Source organism: Melanaphis sacchari, unplaced genomic scaffold, assembly GCF_002803265.2.
Source record: "Melanaphis sacchari strain LSU unplaced genomic scaffold, SCAv2.0 Contig74_pilon_pilon, whole genome shotgun sequence".
Classification (NCBI taxonomy): Eukaryota; Metazoa; Arthropoda; class Insecta; order Hemiptera; family Aphididae; genus Melanaphis; species Melanaphis sacchari.
The window spans coordinates 2189953-2209714 of NW_020271531.1; the positions used below are offsets into that span (position 1 = coordinate 2189953).

Below are 19762 nucleotides of genomic sequence, written 5' to 3' on the forward strand. Positions count from 1 at the left end.
TTTAATTTAATTTTTTCGTAGTTCTAAAATTAATAATTTTAGTGGCTTGATGTATTTACCAAATATTTATATAAATTAGCATGTTTTTGGCATGGTGGTAATTTCAAAATATTGTGGTTTTTTTGATTTTTTTCATAAATGTTAATTAAACATTATTATACTTGGTTAAAGGCTTGACAATATAATATAAGATAATTAAATTTCTTTTATAACAATTTCAAATATCAAGTCTGAAAATATATGGCTTTATTTTATTTTTATTTTTTAAGTATTTTAATTTTAGTTATTAACGAATTTCTTTAAATAATGAAAATGTGAAACTATTTTGTAGTTAATTAAAATCAATTACATTTTTGTATAATAATATATAATATTTTTAACTTAGATAAATAGTGTATAATAAATTGGCGTAAAATAGTATATCAAAAAAAGAATATTATCTTTTATAGGTATATTATTAAATTTGTTGTTGGATGTTCTCACAGCGCCCGATGAATTTCTTGCATTATATACAATAAAGTAATATGAATTGCCTATCCAATGCCCGTAAGAATATTGTAATTCGAAAAGCAACAATATTCAAACAAAATAATATTAGATAAATGAGATATATTTTCGGGCGGATAAGATAGGCAATATTAAATGCATTGAATAATATTTTGTCCTAAGCCGCCTTTTTCAAACAATATTAAATAATAGTAAATACGTATTATTTTGAAATGTATAAAATACGTTTGAATAAATAAATAAATAAATAATAAAAGTGATTTCAATATAATGGCTTATTTTTTAGTACTAGTTTCCATTTAATAGTATTAATTACAACTCAACTTTCATTTAGTGATAAACGGTGACGTATATTAGTTATTAGTATGTACTATATGTACCTTAAAAAATATTGGGCCACAATTAGGAACATATATTGACAGTATTATAGTAAGACTCATTTTGTGACATTAAGGTTTGACCCATTAGGCGGATAAAAATATTTTTGATATTGTGTGAAACCAATTTACCCTTTTAAATTATAATTATTATGTCTAATCATAGGTGAAATTTTGGGGGGTGCTTGGGAATGCTTAGTACCTTCAAATTTCATATTAGCACTCCCAAATTTTCAACAAAATCATTGAATTTTTATTGGTTATAAATTATTAATTATGGTATTTTGTCATAGGGATTAGAATAGATTTGATTCTAGGACTTTTCATCTTTATGCCTAGTAATAATAATAATAAAACATGCCGATCACTGATCAAAATAATAAGAAAATATTATTGTCAATTTATTATTTATATTATGAAAATGAAAAGTCCTAGAATCAAATCTATTCTAATATCCCTATGACAAAATACCATAATTAATTAACCTAACCATTACACTAGAAGATTTTATAAAACGATTATCGATAAATCGATAACGATTATGTCGAAACGTCTTTCAACAATTTGGTTAATGGAAAACAGTTATTAATATTGGGAGAGATCTAAGCACTAAAATTGATAGAGATAAAATAATAAATATTTTTAGTATGTCTTCATGACGTGTATCTTTAATATAATATTTAAATCAAAATAAAAAATGTAATTACTTATAAGTTATATTTAAAATTTGTGTTTTATTTTCTTTATTAATATTTTATTTTATTTTATTATAAATTATTAGTAAATAAATAATAAGGTAGCGTAACGAAAATGTATGAATGGTGCTGTAGAAAAGTAGTGTGGAGGAAAAGTCACCCACAGGTCATTTTAGTTAACATAATCTAGCACCCCCATAAATTTAATACAAATTGCGCCTATGCGTCTAATGTATATGTTGTTATTTTAATAGTAAAATGGCACTGTTTAATTGTGTACCTGAGGAGCTATTACATCTAAATATGACGACTAGTGATATGAAGTTTAAAGTAAAAAGGAACGTAGGTATTTAAATCATGTCGTGCGTTCAGTGCTGCGTGTAACTGTATATAGTTGTGTAGATGTGGTTTTTATGCTTATTTTATTGTTCCTCGAGTTTCATATTTGTTTTCAAATAAGACTTGTAGACAATAACAAAATATTTTATGGATGAATAGCAATGACATTAATTTTTTCGTCACTAAATTTTAAACTTATCAAACTTGATAAGAAAATGCCAACACAGTTTTACTATCAACAGTATTATACAGTTTATAATAAAATTGAAGTAAAAATTATTCATTACCAGGCGTAATAATAAACAACATCCCCTATATTGCACTACGTAATAAAATTTAAAAATAACGGGACATTTTATTAAAATAATCTTATTTTGATGTCAGTTTTTTCTTCGGGACGTTAGAGACTTCACTGTTTTTCTGATGATAGGACGTTTTGATGCGTTGACGTGTTGTAGTCACGTTTTACGTTCAAAAATATAGCACGACTAAGTTTAATAACGGTCTTAGTTTTTATAAATAAAAAGTAATTTTCTTAAATAAATCTGACCAACTATAGATTATGAGCGAAATAAAGAATGTATTGGTTTTGTAAAAATGATTTTTAACTCTAATCTTCAACATTAAAGGTGATTTTTGGTAGCAAATTAAATTAAATTGGTACTTTGAGGCTTAATAATTGGAACAAATTACCAATAAAAAAAATAAAAAAAAAATAGAAAAAAAACGAATGTATTAACACTATTATTATACGCCGGTACTTTAGAATTAACTTAACACATAATGACAATAATTCATGGTATAAATGGTATTTTAAGAAATATTAGAACTTAATGGAATAAGTACATACAATTTTTTGGCACAAATCAGTTCAACCTACCTTATTACTATATAATAGAAAAAAATATCAGTAAAATCATATTTTATTAAATATCCTTAGAATTAAATTGATCCACAGAACTTCCTAAAAAAAAAAAATAAAAAAAAATTATAAATTCAAATTTAACATATCTATTACATTATTTATTCATTGATGAGTTACACTCGAAATCTAAAATTCAACACTGCGAGTCCCGTATTTTTATACATAAATTATTGTGTCTCTTGATTTTTTAAACGTTTAAGAATATTTTATAAAGTACTAGTATTATTTTTAGATTTTTAATTTTTTTAAGATACCTATAAAAACAAAAAAAAACTTTCAATTCAAATTATAAATATTATTGAAAAACATTAATTTTATGTTTTATTCTAAACAATAATAAACCGACTCAAGTAAAACAGAATTCAGTAATGTTGAGTTTTATATATAATAAAAATTATTACATACTACCTATATAATATTTTACTTAACGACTTAACGTGTATTTTATAGTAAAGTTTATAAGTGTAATATAAATTAAATATATTGGTTCTTAAAAATTTTTCAAAAAATAATTCGATTAGAAATTTGGATTGTTTTCTTAACAGTTTTAACCTTAAGGAAATACATGAAATGTATATAAATACATAAATTTAAGCTAACTCGGTAACTGTTCGTTATCTAACTTCGATTTTAATGTAACAAAATATATGTAGAAAATATTCTTAAAAGTTTCTAAAATCATCTACTTATCATTTAATTCGGAAATAATTGCGTAATTTAACTATGATTATGATATTAAACTTGAATAGGTATCTGATTAAAATCACTTTATATATACTATATTATATTGTATTATCTATTTTATATTCATATCATATTATAACAGGTCAGATAAATGAATGAGTTTAATTATAGTTTTAGTTATATTTTAGTAGCTTGGGCTAATTAATATATTGTGTGTGCGTATTTGTTGAGAGAAAATCGAAATTAAACGCTCAACGTGGATAATGAAATGGACTTCTGTTAACGTCACCACATACCAAAGGCGAAACATGATAACAAATTGTCATCATGTGGGAGATTTCATTTTTGATTACTTAAACAGTGGCAGCATGGGTCGGGGCAACGGAACCGTGTCCACGTTACGACAATAGGCATACCTCCTATACCTACCTACCAACAACAAAAACGTCGCCAACAAGTCGGTCGTTTCGGATCTAATTACAAACGTCGATCGTGTTAATGAACACTATCTCTATCATTATCATCATCATCATCATCATAATTATCATTATCATCATCATCATCATCATCGCCATTATTATTATCATCGTCGTCATTGAACACCTCCTCTATACTGTCTGCCGCGGGGTTTGTCCACTGGGTATATACCTATCGGTTAATTGAATACTATCCTATCCGTCGTGGTCGGTTCGTAATGTTAAATTCATATGGACATCGTTTTTAGTGTACCTAACAATCTCACACACAAATACATGTTTACAGAAATAATAATAATAACACCTATCGTATTTAATACACTTTAATAGCTTGTAATTACTAATTATATTTAAACAATTTCTTGAAAAATTGTATTCTTTCTTCTACAACGCCGAAACGTTTTAAGATCCAGTGTTGACGTTTAACAGGTATAGTTATTCGTTTTATTTTTTAAGATAATCGAATGTCGTTTATATTGCATTTGGTGAAAAATAACTCCACCGAGAATAACTACAGTAAAGGAAGATCTCTACATTCAGAATACTGAATAAATTCAATGAAATCTTGATAACAAAAGTCTAACAACCCCAAAACTACACAACCCAGAAGTCCGGTCCTTATTGAAAAATGTATGAAATGACGGTGCAGATACCAATGAATAATATTGATAGTATAGTATCTAACGAGCGAGACATTAACGTCTAAGTATCCGACAATTAAAAATTAAACACTTAATAATATTAAGTAATAATCTAACGAAAATTAAAGAACATTACGACATAAAAATGAGTAATGACTAATGATTTAAATTGCATTCTATGTATTCGTCATATAAAATATTGATAACTGTCAATTGGTTTACCCTTATAACAAAAATACTGATTTATCGGTTGACAGCGTTCAATTACCTTGACAAGCTCTACTTGAGATTTAATACTAAAATATATGAGCTAATTTTTACTAGTAAACGTTATACGATTGAATGTTCGTTTACATGCCTTTTAATATTGTACAATAGCTACCTATTAAATAGTAGTTTGTAAACATCTTAATTTATTACTTACAATATTTCAAAAATAATAAGAGTTTTAAACAATATTTATTTGAAAAATCTAAATGATATAATAAATAAAATATAAATATTTCATAAAAATAGCGAAAATGTAACAATATGACCATTACTTTGAAAAAACAATAGAACTTTTGAATCATTAAATGAATATTACATAATATAACATTATTATTATATTTATTTATATCTTATTTATATTTTAAATGTATTATTTTTTATTTGTAGTTAACTTATTAGCTAATGTTTATTTTCTAATAAATTTATATGCGTGTGTTTAATTTAATTATACATGTCTAGTATCAGTCAAATTAAATTAAATTTCATGATCATTAAAATAATCTTCATTATCATAATATTATAATCATATTGTTTAAATTATTATTAAAAGTAAATTTAAATAATAATATGTTGAGTCGTTAGAGAGGTAAACGTAACAGTAAATTAAAAAAAAAAACTAGCTTTATAAATTAGCAAACCGATTCATTTTTAAACCAAATATGTATTAGTTATTAAAATAATTATGATGTATTCAAAATTCTAGATTTTGTGCGATTATTAACATAATTAGTTATAATGAAATGTATTATTTTTTTTCTTATATTTTGTGATAAAAAACTAAATTTCCCATCTTATACAAAAAAATTAACGTGGCTATATGCAAACTAAATACCTACTATTAAGTGTATATTATTTATGGACATTTAAATAAAATAATGAATGTAAGCACCGTATGATTGACGGGGGGTTTCCACGAAGCGTGGATACCACTGAGTGGCGAGAATTTTATTAGACAATGTTTTACTTTTTGAGCGTGAAGTTGGTGCCATAATTATCCAAGGTCGGAGTGACAATAGCCTTTTATTCTGTGTGCCTGTGTGGGGCCTTCATTATGAATCAAAATATCATAATTTTTTATTATAAAACATGAACAATTGATTTATAGTAAAGTACACAGCAGTATATTACGCCAGTATACTTAGTAAATATTTGATAGGATCATAAGGAAAAAATATCTTCATGACAATTTAGTTATCAGCTCCGATAAATTTGAATGAGAGGAGTGAGACAGTTCAGTGTTGGCGATCTTGAACATTCTTACAAGTGGTTCATTAGTAGTGTGTGATATAAACAGGAATATAAAATGAATAGTAACCACGTGTTATCAAATTAAGGGATTTTTAAATTAATACGAGAAAAGAAATTTGAAGTGTCTAATTATATTTATTTATTTATCTAATTAAAATAATGTACATTTTTAACCAATACCAACCTTTTCAAAAATGGGCAGTATTTCAATAACTTATATCGGTAGTTGTATTTTATAGTAGATACTTTGAAAATATGTACATAAAATACAAAATGTTTTATACAAAGATTCTTTTATAAATATAATAATTCAAAAAAAGAGCTGTTCAATTATAAAATTAAATTTATAAAATATTTAAATGATAAAAAAATAATATTTTATGTTTAAAAAATTATCCAAAAATTAAATATTCTTTTTTAAAATACAATAATAATTAATTCAGACATTATAGAGTAGTTATTTCTTTAACGCTATTTTTTTTTATATTTTATAATGTCTTTTTTTATACGTCTATTATTAGTTTATTATCCGTTTAAATTTATGGCATAGTGGCATTGTAATAATATCAAAATTAATTAATTTAGAAAAACTATTAAACCTTTTTTTTCAATTCATATTATATAATGTATTTTCTTAAACATTATTAACATTATTATAAACCATATTTAATTATAGCCATATTTGGTGAAACAAATCAACTACTGTCGATAAAGCTTTTTTAAGTCAATCGCCAATGAGATCCACAGCATCCAATCCAACCCTGCCTCATTTCCTGCAATGTTAATAATTTCCACCAGAATCAATAACAATATTTGCAAATCGTGTTTTTAAGATGCTTAGAAATAAAATAAAATAAAAATAAATCGGTTATGTCAATTGTGTAGGGGTCAACTTCACGCACGTCTTTCATTCTAATGCATTACAAATAATTGTACATATTTATTGGTTTCGTTGAAATCGAAAAAAAAATACGTAAATGAATATTAATGTAACATTGAATTCGATTTGGTACTCACTTTCGACTGCCTAATAACTATGTGTAATCTGATTGATAGTAAATGATAAATTTTAAACGAAACTACTCGAGTAGGCATGTGCATGTTTAAATTCGGCATTGTATACCGATTGGTTGTTATCGGCCGAAAATTGATTAATTCCATTTGGAATCTTAACGATTTTCGAGACACCCATGTAACGAGACACGTGTAAACGAGGACGTGTGCGGTGCGTCGTAACTCCATCTGAACATCACGAAAACTCCGGAGATCGGTATAAGTATGTGCTACGTTAATATTGTTTATTTTCATTAATTTTAAACTGCTGTTCTTGAGGCTACATGACTAAACGTGTCTCGCTTTCAACGACAACGATAACGACAATATACTAATTATTTTGTGATATGTATTTTAATGAGCTGGTATCTACTATCTACACGGAATTTGCGTGCGTCTTGGTCGAATTAAGTTGAACGATGGCGACGAATATGTCACTCGAGGATGAGCACCTGACATGTCGCGGTGGCGCGGCGGCGTCGTCAGACCAATTAATACAGCTTCGCACAAGTAGTTCATCGCGGAATAACAACAATATAACATATTTATAATTGCGTCCAACCCAGATCGTACCGGAACCGTATAGTAAAACAAAACGCGCAAAAAACTACTGGCAATTAAAAAAACGAAAAAAAAATTTAGAAATAAAACAAATACAAAGGGTAAGGTATACACATCGCGTTTACGGTGATTGCGTGCATAATCAACGCGCATGAGATCTTATAACTCCTATAGATTTCCCTCGCTTTTCCGGTGCATCTTTATCGTGACGTCTGCGTGATGCGAATTGTGCATGAATTAAACGTGATTTGTACACGTACACCGAGAGTGATAAACTATTACAATAATTTAAGTGTACGAATGTATATAGTTGTAAGAGCGTTTGTTTTTATTTTGATTTTCGCTTTTATCGTGATACATTTTTTCTACAAAACGCGTTCTATGCGTCTACATAATATGTTTTGCTAATAATTTACATAGAATACGGAAAACAAATGTTATGCATCGCTTGAACTGTAAATCAATAAATTAGTTTACATAAGTTCCGACTTATCCCTTTGCAGTTTATACGTACAATTTTTTTTACGACGCTGCACCGGATTTATCTTGTTCATAATATTCTTCCCGAGCCGGTCGGAGTCCGCAGCTGTATAACATGTAGTATTTGACTAAATCATTTTCGCTGTTTAAATTTAGAAAAAACAATGTCGGGTAATAAATATGACTTTATAGAAACTATAAAATAAAGATGTGTATATTTTGACATAAAAAAAAAAATTAAAAATTAACACATTCTGCGTCAATTTATAATTTCAGGTATTTTTTTTTTCTCTGACAGAAATAAAAATTTAAAATATTTTTTAAAGAAATCTATGAGGCGACGCATGTCAAACTTATAATTTCTATAAAAACTTAAAAAAAAAAAAATTAATACAAATTACATTATATCAAGAAGTTGTTAATATCAATTTCCCAATTACTTTATTGATAAGTAGGGTTTTATAATTTTCACCCTCACACATTCATTTAAAAATAAAAAATAACTCATGCAATTTCTTTTTAGAAACTATCCTTTATATTAAATATAGTTGCATTTTTTAACTTTTCAATAATACACAGTATTGTAGTCAATGGTTTTAACTTTAGAATATTAGTTTTAATGTATTATTATTTGTTCTCCACAAAATATCATCAAAATTACTTGTATTAACTTACAATAAGTTAATAGTTATAGGAGTGTAATATCAATTCTTTTTTATTGTGGTTGGGGAGAGGTGAGGCACCAGTAAGAATATGTTGCCCTGAGGCATATGTAAAGCTTAAATGTGCCACTAGTAATAACTAATAATAAATAAATTCGTTACGGCGCGGAATGAAGTCTTCGTATTCGGTTGACAAGACACTTCGGATACAAGTACTCATAACTTCTGCCGGTGGCATCAAATTTCATCGAATGTAGATCAGCACGATCGTAATTCATATACTGAAACACAATATTATATTGTTTTATAATATTAATTGTCGAATGTAACCCTCCCCATCGGTTGCTACACGATCATCGGGTTAACCCATACATTGTTGTATAGTCCAGTGCAGCTATAATTAATAATGCTTTGAATGAAAAATACGCACACTGCGCCATTTCCCTCGGTCTGTCCAGTATGTCCGTGTTATACCTTATATTATTTTATACAAAGATGCACGTTCGATTGAACGCGTAACACGTTTCGATAATTAATTCACTCCACTCAGCAATTGTTTTCTTATTGATATTGCTTTTCCAGTAACGAATTGTTTAAACAAAATTATACTCGGTCAATGCCGTTGGAAAGTGTTATACTCATTAACGACGACTTAACAAAAATGATACATTCAGATATACAAGTGTAAAATTGTGTTCAGTTGCACGTATGTTTTATATGCGTATATTAAACGCTAGTAGATCAAATTACTTTTTGAATATCTGTTCAACTTTCCCACGGCACTGATCTTTCGAAACATCATTTTCGAAAAAATATTATCCCATTAATATAAACGTGTGTGCTTCTTCGACTTTATTATTATGTTAAAATTGAGTTTTGTCTGAAGTGACCAATTAAATTAAAAATTATTCTTTAAATAATGTTCAAAATAATCACATGCATTTATATTAATTATAGAGAAATCATTTCTTTTGAAATACACACAAGTAATAAATACATTTTTATATACAATACACACATGAACAGTAAATACAATTTTCTCATAATAAATTTTTGATAAGTTTCTATTAAAAGAAAATCTTGTGAGATAATGAAATAATTTTATTGATTTCCGTTTAGAGAATACACTGCACACTATGTTGCATACATTTTAATGAACAAAAATTAAAATATTAAAATATATATTTTTGAATATAGTTTCATTAATACGTTAATAACCTACTAATTCTTTGTATAATTATTTATCATAAAATATTGTATTAAATAATAGATACATGCGATAATATAGCAAATAGTTTTAAGGTAAATTTCTTAAAAAAAAAAAAAAAAATGGAATTTCTGCAGTTTCAATTTGATTTTTAGCTTAAAAATGTTTTATATAGTACGTAAATAAATAATTTATACTTATATTAAAAACATTATCTTGATTAAAATTAAAACCATTATCTTTAATGTGAAAGTATAATTAACTAAAATGTATTGAAAGCTATAGTACACGTGTTTTCTCTCTCATAAAACGAGTACAATTAAAACATAATTCCCTATATTTATATAAAAACATAATAGTTAAATAGCTTGTTGACGCCTTCCGCATGACAACTTGAACACATCAATTTGCGTACAATTATTAATTTGATAAGCTACGATATTTGCCAATGCAGCTCGTATACACAGTATATTATATTATACGCGCTTCAATGAACACATAAATAATTATTCAAACAATTATTTGGAGAAAAACTTACGAACACGGAGGAATATATTTATAACATTTTGACGTTACAATTTGACTATTACTTTTATTAAAAGTAAAATTGGCGTAATATCAGTTCTAAGTGATCAAATGTAGACATGTAGTAGTAATTACTTTAAGGACAATTAGAACTTTAATTTTTCTAAATAAATGTGTATTGCATTTTTAGGTTTTTGTCACCTTTCGGTATGTTCGTAAATCCATTTTCAATCGAATATTTCAATTATTGATGTCACAGGGTCACGTAAAAATATTACATTAAAATAATATCCATAATAATATCTCAGCTCATTAAGGTCATGTATCATCATTACATCGTTCTATTTGTCGAAGGTCACTGGTTAGAGGATAATTTTTATACAAGTATAACACTGTTATTGGTTAAAGTTGACCTTATTATTAAATCACATAATTTACCTATGGAAGTTGTGGTTGGCCTATATACACAAATAATTTACTTATGGAAGTTGTGGTTAACTTATGTACACAAATAATTACTTGTGAGCAATACCCAAATCCTGTGTCAAAAATATCAGCCTATTATTATATTTTTAATTTTAAATTTAAGTAAAAGTATTTTTACTATGATATATTTATATATTTTATAGATATATATATTTACATTTTCATCGTATACTAATAAGTTTTTAATTTTATAAAACATGTATAACTAGTAGGTTAACAAAAATTTAATTTGGTGATATTTTTAAGTGGAAACATTAACAACGAAAACAGTGCGAACATAAAAAATTTAATTAATTCAGAAGAATTAAAATTTAAGTCGTCACTAAAAACGTTAGTTTATTAAAAATGTAAAGCTAGTTATGCGACGTCGAAATAGTTGAACTGTGTTCGCTTAACCACTAAATTATAGCTAGGTATTAAAACAATGGCAATGAAGCTATTGTTTTGAAAAAATGTTTTCTAGGATTTTCTTTTAAAATATTACGAAAATGTCTATGGTTATTTTCTGCACTGGAGGTTCACAATAAGACATTTTTATATTGCTTCATTTACAAAAGGTAATTTAAGAAGTTTATATTTAAAATAAATATATTGATAAACATCATTAATTTATTTACAGGATTTGTGAAAATTTCACCTAATAAATATCCCAAAAATGTATAAGTGTTCAAAATTATAAATGGATAGTTCTTACAATATTATTAGAAACCGTAAAAATTCTATTTTTTTTCTAAAAAGAACTTTGAAAATAGTTCTACTTCAAATTAATATTGTAAGTGGTGATATAGTTAAAAAATATAATATACGAAAACTACACAAATTTAAAAAATATATAAAGTGAGCCACTACATACGGTGGTTTACTATAGGTACAAATAAATAATTTATGTTCTTATTAAATACTTAAAATAGTTAAAATAAGATTTTCACATAATATATTTTATATACATTATAATGATTTATATATTATACACAAACACATAAGTACAAATTAATTAGAGTATATTTTTATAAATCAATAATTCATCCATTACTTAGGGGTAATATATTATGAAAGAACGAAATTATATATATTCATAGTTTAATGCAAAGTCGTTAAATAGTAATACTGATACATTTTTAGATTTGAAAATATTCAAGCAACTATTGTGATCAAAAAAGCTGTATAATTTATAAATGTATATACCTCATTCCAATTATGATTCAAATAATTACTCCTAAAAGTTTATAAAATAATTGTATTATATAAATAAGTAACAAACATTTATAAATATATATAATATTATATTATACATAACAGTAATTCTAGTATTTATAAAAATATTAATTAGTGTACTTTTTAAAATGAAATAACATAATAAAGCAAAATTAAAATTTTACTTTAAAATACGACTTTTATAAGAAGTTTTTTAATTTTAATTTAACCTGAGAATTTCCAATATATATTTACAACAATCAGAATAAATTATGTAAATTTATAAAAAACAAAGCCTAGATAATATAACACAATAAAATATACGCATGTGTTCTTTCATGTAAATATATAGGTTTCAAATAATTAAAATCAAAAATCAAATAATAGTTATAAAAAGCTAGTAGTAAAACAAATATTTAGAAAGCATATAATTATTAAACTTACAAATCATTGTAAAACATGTATTACAAGCAAAAACAATATTTAATTCTATTGTATGGAAGTTGCAGGAGACGCATATATAATTATTACCACACTAAATCTTGGTGGCTTGGTACATATATCCATATAAATAATATATAATTAACTATGAATGCTATAAATGTGATTTTTTTAATAAATATATTATATTATTATTATTGCACTTATAAAAAAAATTATATTAGCAGGTGATAAAATAAAAAGTGTAATAAATGGATTTTATTTTATTATTCTACATGTAATAGGAATAGAAATGACCCTATTACTATTGTTAGTGGACCAAATATTTAGATGATGATGATTAAAATTGTTTTTTTATGAATGAAAAAAACAAATGAATTATTATTATTTATATATAATAAAAATACTAGTAAGCGATAACGGATAACACATAAAGATCAGAAAAAAAAAGAGGCTAAATAATATATTATTTTTTTTCAGACTATTATTTTTACTAGGAAAATAAAAAACAAATAAGACCAACGGAAAACTCTTCACCGCCAATAACAACGAAAACATTTATATTTTTCTAATATTGTACGAACTGTGCATCTATACAGTATTGTGGGTAAATTTATTGCATATTTATATTATAATATATTGTGTATATTACACACACGTCATGATGTACACGACCATATGATAATATATATATATTAACGTGTAACAAGTGATGTCGATATGTGTCTGTATCGAAATAATATTTTCCCAGTCCATAATACACACACACACACACACACACACACACACACACACACACACACACACATATATATATATATATATTGGTAATATTTTGTATAATATATCGTAATAATTTTCATGTTTCCACACGCAGACATGACAAGTATCATTTGTGTGCCGCGTTCTAACTCCGTTTGATTTATTATAAATCCGCGGCGAACCGTGCAACTCGAGCGCATCTATTGTCACGATCCGTACCGCATATATACGTCTGTTGTGTTGAACAACATAATGAGTGAAAATACGGCGGAAAAAAGTGAGCAATAGCAGTAAATAAATAATAAAAAATAAAATTTATATCGAAAGAAAACGCCATCTTATAATGTACCTATACCTGTAGTATATATACATATTATATTACATTTAAAGGGAAGTACATAATATAAAATATAATATATGCTAAGATGGGACAACGTTTTTATTTTTTTTAACTTTTTTTGTTCTAGGTCCGCCACTTGTCACACAAAACCGAATTCAAAGTCATATACGATTAAATCGCCTAACATTCACTCAGTCGTTTAGCCGACGCGTCCGGTCGTTAAAGTCTTCTAGGCGCGAAAACTATGATGCGCCTCTGTCGACTAACATAATATAATATATGTCATTATATTATTATTATTCAATATATATTCAAACGCGTATACTTTAAGTAACTTATGTGTTTTTCAAGCACAACTATAAATAGGTGCATGTATAATATATATGACTGTATCTCTGGTAGTATCTATCAACAACTCTGTTTTTAATAAAAATCTTTCTGGAAAAAATACCTACTTTAGTATTTGAGCGCTTTACAGTTATTATAATTCATAAAATTTATATTATTTTTGTTTTCGTGACTTAAAGACTTAAAATAATACGTTTATATAGAGATAAGTTATGAAGTAAATATTTAAAAAATTGAATTATTCATTTCCATCAATGTGGATATAATATACCTACATGTTATATTAATTAATTTAAAATCCCTATATTAATACATTTTAAACGGTTAGCTTGCAGTATAACTTTAATAGATTTATCGTATATAAGTTGTCATTTTAAAATAATATACATACGTGATATTTCTATTACGATTTAAAATAGATCATAATAATAATATTCTTTATTTTTCCAACATCCAATATTTCTATAGTAGAACTATACTGAACTTAACATTACATTAAAATATAATTATAATTAATTATTATGAGTTCTTAAATGTTAAAATAACTTACTATAAATTATAAATTATAATTTTTGGTTTTACGTTAAAACAATTTGTTTTTTAATATCTTATTCTAGATGAAATCAAAAATATCTCAATTGGAGTCATATAAAAGGACAGAGTTTTAACAATATAAATTTTAAAATTTACATACCTTTTTGTAAAAAAAATAATAAAATATGAAATAGGTACACATTGAAATTTTCCGTAATGGGTGTATCCATATAAGTAAAGTTTTTTTAGTAAAAAACTACTAACTGAACCTTCTTCCGTGGACAAAATTTCAGTGACGTAGAATATTCAGTATTCAAAAGTTTAACTATATTATTTAGTTCAATAAATAGATAATATATTATACAATAACACTTGGTTTAATAATATCTATATCAAAAAAAATAATAAAAGATGTATACTTTAATTAAAGCACTAATGTTATAAATAGAATATAATATATTAAACTATTTAGAGATTCAAACATCAATTATTATTTGTCTACTATTATAACATGATACGTATATATATATATTGTATCGAAAGTTTTATTTAGCCGTGAAAATGTTTTTATTCTTAAATACATTTTCACTAATCAGAACACTTGGTTTTTAGTTCAGTTGTGAGATTTAAAAAAGTTGATTTACTTTCTCTGGACATTGAAATCATACCATATGTTTAACGTCCTAACCCCATTAAAAAATGTAAATTGTTCTAACATACAATGATAATAGGAACATATATGATATACGTATTAGTAAGATACTAAACATAAAATCGCTTAGATACTTATCTATGAGAGGTCTAAATTTATAATCTTTTATTAGACATAATAATATGTAGGTATTATATTAAACAATATTTTATATACATGACATGTGTATCTGTCTATAAAAATTAATATAATATATTATTTAAACTTAAAAACTTGGAAACTACTAAACAACCAATTAGCACTAAATTTTGCTCATATATTCCATAAGATTCGAGGAGTGTTCATAGCTTCGTTTCAAACCATATATATATATATATATATAGTTTTAAGGTGGCTCACGCGGGAATTTTGTTTTGGCTCACAGAAATCGAATATTTTGTTGTTTGTCTATAGAATAGTAGCTAATGGTCACTCAAATAAAAGTAAATTTTATATAATTTATAGACATATTACAAACAAATGAAATGTATGTTTGCAGCTTACACACTCAAACACTACAAGACCGATTTTTACTAAAATTTTGAAGATTATTCTTAGATTTTAGCAAAGGTTAGGGAGTAGTTCGAATCTAGTTAAAAAATATAGGTATTACATTCATTTCGTCACCAGTTGATGCACATCTTGGTCATATTAGTATATATAATAATATGCGGATATAATATGTGAATTAAAAAATGTTTTTGAGTTACAAACTTACAACTCTATGAAAACGTTGAATTGAAATCGTACTGATTTCTCTGGATTCCAATCAATGAACAATAGTAAACCGATTCTATTTACAACGTATTTAAGTTTAAGATATCACGTCTAATATGGACTAAACTAGACACTAGAGTAGTTATGGATCTAAATTATATCCATATATATATATATAAATTCGGTTCCAAGCGTATCCTAGTCCACCGACGCGATCTTCGTTTTCGACACGATCAAATATTAATGGAACCGTCCTGCACGAGACAAGGACATGATGTATAATGTGTTTGTATATTATGCCGATAACGAAACGGTCACGAACGCTAAAAATCGACAAATAATAGTAAATTCGCGTTAGAAATTGTAGAATACAATAGACAGCGGCGTCGGCTAAGAATAAAACGGTAAGAATTTGTTTTCGGTTATAGGTATATGTTTAACAATAATAATTTACTTGAGGAGTCCATAATAAAAGTATACGTGTTTCGTTTAATAGAAACCTTCCTGGAGAGTGAATAAGCGTGTTTGTTATAGAATTAGATAGGTACCCTATACACAGACACATGTGCTCGTATGTTATGATATTATGTTCACACACGTACAGATTAATGTTGCGAATTCGGTTGCGGTGTGTATACCGTGTGCCTATCATCATACAGCTGCGAATACGGTTTTAATATACTATGGTTTTAAGTATAAGTATATAATGCGCGTATGCAATATAAAAATCGCGAATCGGTGCGAAAGTTTCGCACTGCGTATATTCTATACAATATCTTATTATATTAGTACCATGCGAAATATTATTATTCGCCCATATGCTCTACATATTCTAAGCGTATAGCATTATTTTAGCTATATAGCTTCTGCGGGTACTCGGGATTTTCAAGGTGGTTATTACTTTTCTCCGCGTATTGTTCTCGGCTATATCCGTTTCCGGTCAACTGATATTATCTCTGCGCAAAATCTACGATTATTTTTGTATATACATATATACATTTTTATTTTTTGCACGAATCTACGATATTCGCAACTAATCGTTATTTAAGTTCTTTGTGTTACTTTTTACATCCTGCATGCGCAGAACTACATGTTATTTAATCAGCTATATACGAGTTGATTATTCCTCATTGTTTAACGTTGCAAATTTTTTCTATTTCTCGATTACAAGATTGTATTTTTTAAATGTCGTACATCGACTTAGCGAGCAAAATATACAACCGTTTTAAAGATAACAATACATTTTGATCAAAACGTGCATTTCGAACAATTTTGCTACATTTAAATATTGTACCGATTAATTAAATGATGTAAAAAATTAGATTTATATTAATAAGGCAGTGAAAATATTGTTAATAGCAATATTAAAAAAATAAATATTATCGTTCAAGACAAATTAGAAATAAACTGAAAATTTATATCAATTTATTTCTTTTATTTTACCTTTTACTATACATACAAGTTTAACAACTAGAGTAATTCATTTTATATTATTCAATATTGTATTTAAACTTTTAAAATGATTACGTTTGAGTTATGGACGTTATGGTATTTGTAAATATGAGTACTTATAAAACTAATTTGCTTGTAATTATAATAATAATATGAGTATCATCGTCAAAAAATAATTAAAAATTGCTTGATAACTATAAATTTCTAATTATAGTAAATACTTTACTCAAAGTCCCAAAAACAATATTGATGTATTTTCAACATAAAGATACGTCTTATAAAAATAAAGAACTTTACAACTATTTTAGATTATGTATCTATAATTTATTTTTATTTTGTATATTTATGAATACTTAGGGGCCCTTTTGAGAAGACTTGTATAAGAGGTGTTCTCAATCAAATTATTTAAAAACAGTTACGCGATTAAAATTAAATTAAATTAAATTATTTTATATTGATTAAAATTAATATAATCTTATACTTATAACATTATTAATTCGCCAGGAGAATCCAATAACCACTGTGAAATGCTTGTTTTGAACAGATTTATGGGGAAGATCTATGTTTAAATAATAATATATATTATTAAAGTATATATAATAACATACGTATACTCTTAGTAATGATAGTGCCTAAATAGGAACTAAGAAGTCTGAATATCATTGTTAAAACTGTTTTGATTTTAAATCAGCATTAAATGTATGTCTAATATAATTTCTTTTTAAAAACACTTTTTAATCAAAAAAATTCAAAAATTACGTACAAATCATGTTTTACATGACGAAATTGAGAACACGACGATTCGAAATCAATTATTATCTCGTCATCAGGATGCGTACGAGGTTATAATACGCACTGCGGTTCATTGAATACGAAAAACCATAATACGTACGTATATGAGTAATGAAAAACAATTATATCTTACCTGATGACGTAGGTTGCAGAGCTTTGATTCGTAGTGTCGAAGGTTTCGAGCAGTAAAAACTGCAATATTACAAGCTTGTCGTGCGCAAAGTATTCATATTAATGTATTGTACAACAATTATTAATAGAATACATCAGTTGTATGTCCAAACACAGTGATATTCGTCGATCGCTGCTCGGCACTGGTGAGTCTCAACAGTTGCGCCGAACTATAATATACTCGTGACACTTGTCGTCGTCACTGGTCGGTAAAAAAAAACACACACACACACACACGCAGAAAACTTTTAAAGGCACAAAGACCAAACGGACGTTTGGACCGTTGTGAATACGATATGTATAAATGGATAATAATATATAGCCACACGCGGCACTCAACCGCGCGGCGCAAACCGACGTCTTAACACCCACGATATTATTTTAAATGTATTTATATATTAATTATTATTATTTTTATGATATTATCGAAACGAATCGATCGGTCGGAGACGTGGTCGCGTCGATTGACGGGCTCAACAGCGGCGTCAGTGATACGCGCGTACGTATATATTACACGCGCATAAAACGAGGAGAAAATGCGTCTCGAAACAAGAATAAATATAATAACAATAGTGATAAAAGACAGAATGTAACAGAATTAATAATAAAAACCAACACGAGTCGTGTTTGCGATGTGTTAAGTCGAATAATAATGGAACGCGACCATCGACACATCGGACACGATTCCGACAACAGTGCATGCGCCGCGCGCCACCACCACGAGAATGGGTACCACCGCCGCTGTCGCAGCCGCCCGTACAGGGAGACCCCTCTTACCGCGATAACGCGCCGTAACCACTGTGCACCGACATCACAAAGATTCTTTTTTTTCTTCTCTTTTAATTTGAACCGAAGACGTCTATTAAAATATCGAACGCTGCACGACGATAAGGTATACATTTATTTTCATTATAAATATATTATATATTATGTACGTACAATATAATATCGTATATAAAGGCATAATATAATATATACGCAGTCATCGACGCACTTCTATTCACCACCGTCCACGAAATGCGATGATAAATAAATACAACATTATCTATGTATGCATACGTTTATAAGAATTGTATACGAATGTGCGATGACGAGAGATAATTTAATTTTATACACAGGAGATGCGAAAATTAAAATCTCTCTTCGTCTTCTCGTTTTAATAATTTATATTATATTTATATATA

At 26.7% G+C, this 19762-nt stretch overlaps 1 protein-coding gene across 1 annotated transcript in view; it reads right to left on the reverse strand.

The window, feature by feature from the left end:
- Positions 1–18873, reverse strand: part of LOC112601030 (mucin-5AC-like) — a 51819-nt gene extending 32946 nt beyond the window's left edge. The window contains exon 1 of the mRNA XM_025348424.1: positions 18541–18873. The gene's annotated coding sequence lies outside the window, so the exon portion shown is untranslated. The remainder of the gene's footprint in view (positions 1–18540) is intronic.
- Positions 18874–19762: the final 889 nt, after the last annotated feature.